Below are 6,000 nucleotides of genomic sequence, written 5' to 3'. Positions count from 1 at the left end.
CTGGTACCAGCCACTGCAAAAAATATGCCAAATTGTAAATACCATCGATACAATGAAGAAGCTGCATCAATTAACGGGAAAAACAGTGAGCTAACATAACAATGACAGGATCAAATTCACACATAACAATATTGACATTAAATGTAAATGGGCTAAATGCCTCAATAAAAAGACATAGACTGTCAAATTGGATAAAAGGTCAAGACCTATTAGTGTGCTGTATTCAGGAGACCCATCTCACATGCAGAGACACACATAGGCACAAAATAAAGGGATGGAGGAAGTTCGACCAAGCAAATGGAAAGCAAAACAAATTAAAAATTAAACAAAAGCAGGGATTGCAATCCTAGTCTCTGATAAAACAGAATTTAAACCAACAAAGATCAAAAGACACAAAGAAGGCCATTAAATAATGGTAAAAGGATCAATTCAGCAAGAAGAGCTAACTACCCTAAATATATATGCACCCAACACAGGAGCACCCAGATTCATAAAGTAAGTCCTTAGATACCTACACACAGACTTAGACTCCCACACAATAATAATGGGAGACTTTAACACTCCACTGTCAATATTAGACAGATCAACAAGACAGAAGGTTAAAAAGGATATCCAGGACTTGAACTCAGCTCTGCACCAAGAGGACCTAATAGAAATTTACAGAACTCTTCACCCGATATCAACAGAATAAACATTCTTCTCAGCACCACATTGCACTTATTCTAAAATTGATCACATAATTGGAAGTAAGCCCTCCTCATCAAATGTAAAAGAACAGATATCACAACAAACTGTCTCTCAGATCACAGTGTAATCAAATTAGAACTTAGGATTAAGAAACTCACTCAAAACGGCACAAATACATGGAAACAGAACAACCTGCTCCAGAATGGCTACTGGGTAAATAACGAAATGAAGGCAAAAATAAAGATGTTCTTGGAAACCAGTGAGAACAATGACAAAAAACACCAGAATCCCTGGGACACATCTAAAACAGTGTGTAGAGGGAAATTTATAGCACTAAATGCCCACAAGAGAAAGGAGGAAAGATCTAAAATCGACAGCTCCACATCACAATTAAAAGAACAAGAGAAACAAGAGCAAACAAACTCAAAAGCAAGCAAAAGGCAAGAAAGATAGGAGCAGAACTAAAGGAGATAGAGACACAAAAAAACCCTTAAAAATTCATGAATTTAGGAGCTGATTTTTGAGAAGATCAACAAAATTGGTAGACCACTAGAAAGACTAATAAAGAAGAAAAAAGACAAGAATCAAATAGACACAATAAAAAATGATAAATGGTATATCATCACAGATCTCACAGAAATAGAAACTACCATCAGATAATACCATAAACTCCTCTACGCAAATAAACTAGAAAGTCTAGAAGAAATGGATAAATTCCTGGACACATACACCCTCCCAAGATTAAACCAGGAAGAAGTTGAATCTCTGAATAGACCAATAACAGGCTCTGAAATTGAGGCAATAATTAATAGCATACCAACCAAAAAAATCCAGGACCAGATGGATTCAAGAGTGAATCCTACCAGAGGTACAAAAAGGAGCTGGTACCGTACCATTCCTTCTGAAACTATTCCAATCATTAGAAAAAGAGGAAATTCTCCCTAATTCATTTTATGGGACCAGTATCATGCTGATACCAAACCCTGGCAGAGACAAAACAAAAAAAGAGAATTGTAGACCAATATTGTTGATGAACATTGATGTGAAAATCCCGAATAAAATACTGGCAAATGGAATCCAGCAGCACATCAAAAAGCTTCTCCACCACGATCAAGTAGTCTTCATCCCTGGAATGCAAGGCTGGTGCAACATACACAAATTAATAAATATAATCCATCACATAAACAGAATCAATGACAAAAACCACATGACTATCTCCATAGATATAGAAAAGGCCTTTGACAAAATTCACAGTCTTTCCTCATGAAAACTCTCAATAAACTACATATTGATGAAATGTATCTCAAAATAATAACAGCTATTTATGACAAACCCACAGCCAATATCATACTAAATCAGTAAAACTGGAAACATTCCCTTTCAAAACTGACACCAGACAAGAATGCCGTCTCTCACCTCTCCTATTCAAAATAGTGTTGGAAATTCTGGCCAGAGCAATTAGGCAAGAGAAAGAAACAAATGTATTCAATTAGGAAGTCAAATTATCTCTATTTGCAGATGACATGATTGTGTATTTAGAAAACCTCATCGTCTCAGCCCAAAATCTCCTTAAGCCGATAAGCAACTTTAGCAAAGTCTCAGGATAAGAAATCAATATGCAAAACCCACAAGCATTTCTATACACCAATAATAGACAGAGAACCAAATCATGAGTGAATTCCCATTTACAATTGTGACAAAGAGAATAAAATACCTTGGAATACATCTTACAAGGGATGTGAAGGACCTCTTCAAGGAAAACTACAAATCACTGCTCAACGAAATAAAAGAGGACACAAACAAACGGAAGGACATTCCATGCTCATGGATAGGAAGAATCCATATTGTGAAAATGGTCATACAGCCCTAGGTAATTTACAGATTCAATGGCATCCCCATCAAGCTACCAATGACTTTCTTCACAGAATTAGAAAATACTACTTTAAAGTTCATATGGAACCAAAAAGAGCCCATTTCACCAGGAAAATCTAAGCAAAAGTACAAAGCTGGAGGCATCACACTACCTGACTTCAATCTATACTACAAGGCTACAGTAACCAAATAGCATGGTACTGATATCAAAACAGATCTATAGACCAGTGAAACAGAACAGAGGCCTCAGAAATAACACCACACATCTACAACCATCTGATCTTTGACAAACCCGACAAAAACAAGCAATGGAGAAAGGATTCCCTATTTAATAAATGGTGCTGGGAAAAGTGGCTGGCCATAGATAGAAAGCTGAAACTGGATCCCTTTCTTACACCTTATACACAAATTAATTCAACAGGGATTAAATACTTCAATGTTTGTCCTAAAACCATAAAAACCCTAGAAGAAATTCTAAGCTACACCATTCAGGAAATAGTCATGGGCAAAGATTTCATGACTAAAACACAAAAAGCAATGGCAAAAAAAGCCAGAATAGACAAATCAGATCTAATTAAACTAAAGCGCTCTTCACAGCAAGAGAAACTACCACCAGCGTGAACAGACAACCTACAGAATGGGAGAAAATTGTTGGCAATCTATCCATCTGACAAAGGGCTAATATCCAGAATCTACAAAAAACTTAAACAAATTTACAAGAAAAAAACACCATCAAAAAGCGGGCAAATGATATGGACAGACACTTCTCAAAAGAAGACATCTATGCAGCCAACAGACACATGAGAAAATGCTCATCATCACTGGTCATCAGAGAAATGCAAATCAAAACCACAATGAGATACAATCTCACGCCAGTTAGACTGGCGATTATTTGAAAGTCAGGAAACAACAGATGCTGGAGAGGTTGTGGAAAAATAGGAAGGCTTTTACACTGTTGGTGGGATTGTAAATTAGTTCCACCATTGTGGAAGACAGTGTGGCCTTTCCTCCAGGATCTAGAACTAGAAATACCATCTGACCCAGTGTTCCCATTACTGGGTATATACTCAAAGGATTATAAATCATGCCACTATAAAGACACAGGCACACGTATGTTTACTGCAGCACTATTCACAATAGCAAAGACTTGGAACCAACCCAAATGTCCATCAATGATAGAACTGATTAAGAAAATGCAGCAAGTATATACCATGGAATAGTATGCAGCCATAAAAACGGATGAGTTTTTGTCCTTTCCGGGGACTTGGATGAAGCCAGACACCATCATTTTCAGCAAACTATCACAAGGACATATAACCAAACACCACATGTTCTCACTCATAGGTGGGAATTTACCAATGAGAACACTTGGACACAAGGCAGGTAACATCACAAAACGGGGCCTGTCAGGGGCTGGAGGGCTAGAGGAGAGATAGCAGTAGGAGAAATATCTAATATAAATGATGAGTTGATGGGTGCAGCAAAACATCATGGCACATGTAAACCTATGTAACAAACCCGCACGTTGTCCACATGTACACTAGAACTTAAAGTATAATAATAATAAAAAAACAAATAGATTGATTTACATGTGTTGAGCAATACTTACATTGGAGAGATAACCCCTTCTTCGTCATGGTGTATAATCCTTGCAGTATGTCATTGAATTTGGTGTTCCAATGTTCCGAGGAGAATTTTTACATCAATAGTCAACAGGAAAATTGATTTCTAGTTGTATATTTTTTCCCTTAGTGTCTTTGTGGGGTTCGGTGTTGTGTTAATGCTGGGCTCAAAAAATAAGTTGGAAATTGTTTTCTCTTTTTCATTTTTCTGAAGTAGTTTAAGAAGGGTTGGCGTTAACCCTGCTTTAATATTTTGAAAAAAAAAATATTTAATTAAGTGATCTGGGCCTGGGCTTTTTGAGGGGAGGTTGTTGTTACTACTTATATGCCTATTCAGATTTTTTTATGGTTTATTTTTAGTATAATCTATATTTCCAGACATTTGTCTATATCTCTTAGCCTATCACATTTTTTTGGCATATACTTGGAATTAAACTTTTATAATCTCTTCTTTTCCTACTTTTATGGCATCAGTAGTAATAGCTCCTCTTTTATTTCTGAATTTAATTATTTGAGATATCTTCTTTTTTTCTTTTAATCTAACTGTTTGTCAGTTTTCTTAATCTTGTCAATAAAACCAAACTTTAATTGATTTTTCTATGGCTTTTAATTGTTATTTATTTATAACTGCTGAAATTTTTATTCTTTACTTATGTTTGGTTACATTTACTAGTTGATTTAGATAGATTTTTTTAAAGGTACACATTTACTACTACAATTGAATACAGGCTTTAGATGTATTCAATAATTTTGTTATGCTTTGTCTCCAGGTATGTTGAAATTTTCACTGTGATTTCTTCTTTAAACCATAATGTTGTTTAGGAGCATGTTACTTGATATTTAGGTATTTACAAATTTTTAAATTTTTCTTCTGGTATTCACTTCTAGTTCCATTCCATTTTAATTGTAAATCATACTTCATATGATTTTAATTTTCTTGAATTGATTCCTTTGTGGTCTGTTTTGTGATATAGTCTCAAGAATGTTCCATGTGCGCACCAGAAGCATGTGCATTCTGTTGTTGAGAAGACCGTTTCTAAAATTCTGTTGGATTTGGTTAAATCACTCCTTGCTCAATCCTCTGTCTTCATTTGGTCTGCCAGGTTGTCCTCTCCGTTATTAAAGTCTCCTATCATTTTGGTGGTGGTCTCTATTCCTCCCTTTATTTTTATTTATAATTTTGTTTTTCACACAGACGAAGTGTTGCTGTCTTGCCCAGGTTAGTCTCAACTCCTGGGCTCAAACCATCTTCCTGCCTCAGCCCCCGCCAAGATTTAGGGATTACAAACACGCGTGAGCCACTGTACTCAGCCTATTTCTCCTTTTAATTATTTCATTATTTGTGTTATGTGTTTGGAATAATTGCTGATACATGTGCATATTTTAATTATGATATCTTCTTGGAGATTTATCTTTATTGTATAATGTCTGTGTTTGTCTTTATGACAGTTTTTTGCATAAAGTCTAATCATCTAATGTAAATGTGACCAACTTTGTTCTATTTTGGTTGCTATTTAGGATGATTTGTTTACCATATAGAATATAATTTTCCATCCCTGCACTTTCAATCCATGTTTATCTTTAAATAAACAGAATTTGTTTGATTTTATATTTTTATTTTTATAAACAATTTATAAACAGAATTTATTTGATTTTATATTTTTATTTTTGTAAACAATTTATAACCAGAATTTATTTGATTTTCTATTTTTATTTTTTCAGTGACCTTGTGTCTGTTACTGGAGAATTTAACATTGTTACATATAAGGTTATTATTTGCAGTTAAGGAGTTACTACTGCCATTTTGTTAATTATATTG

The sequence above is a fragment of the Pongo pygmaeus genome, chromosome Y (genome assembly GCF_028885625.2).
Source record: "Pongo pygmaeus isolate AG05252 chromosome Y, NHGRI_mPonPyg2-v2.0_pri, whole genome shotgun sequence".
NCBI lineage: Eukaryota > Metazoa > Chordata > Mammalia > Primates > Hominidae > Pongo > Pongo pygmaeus.
Note: the sequence above shows the minus strand (reverse complement) of the source record.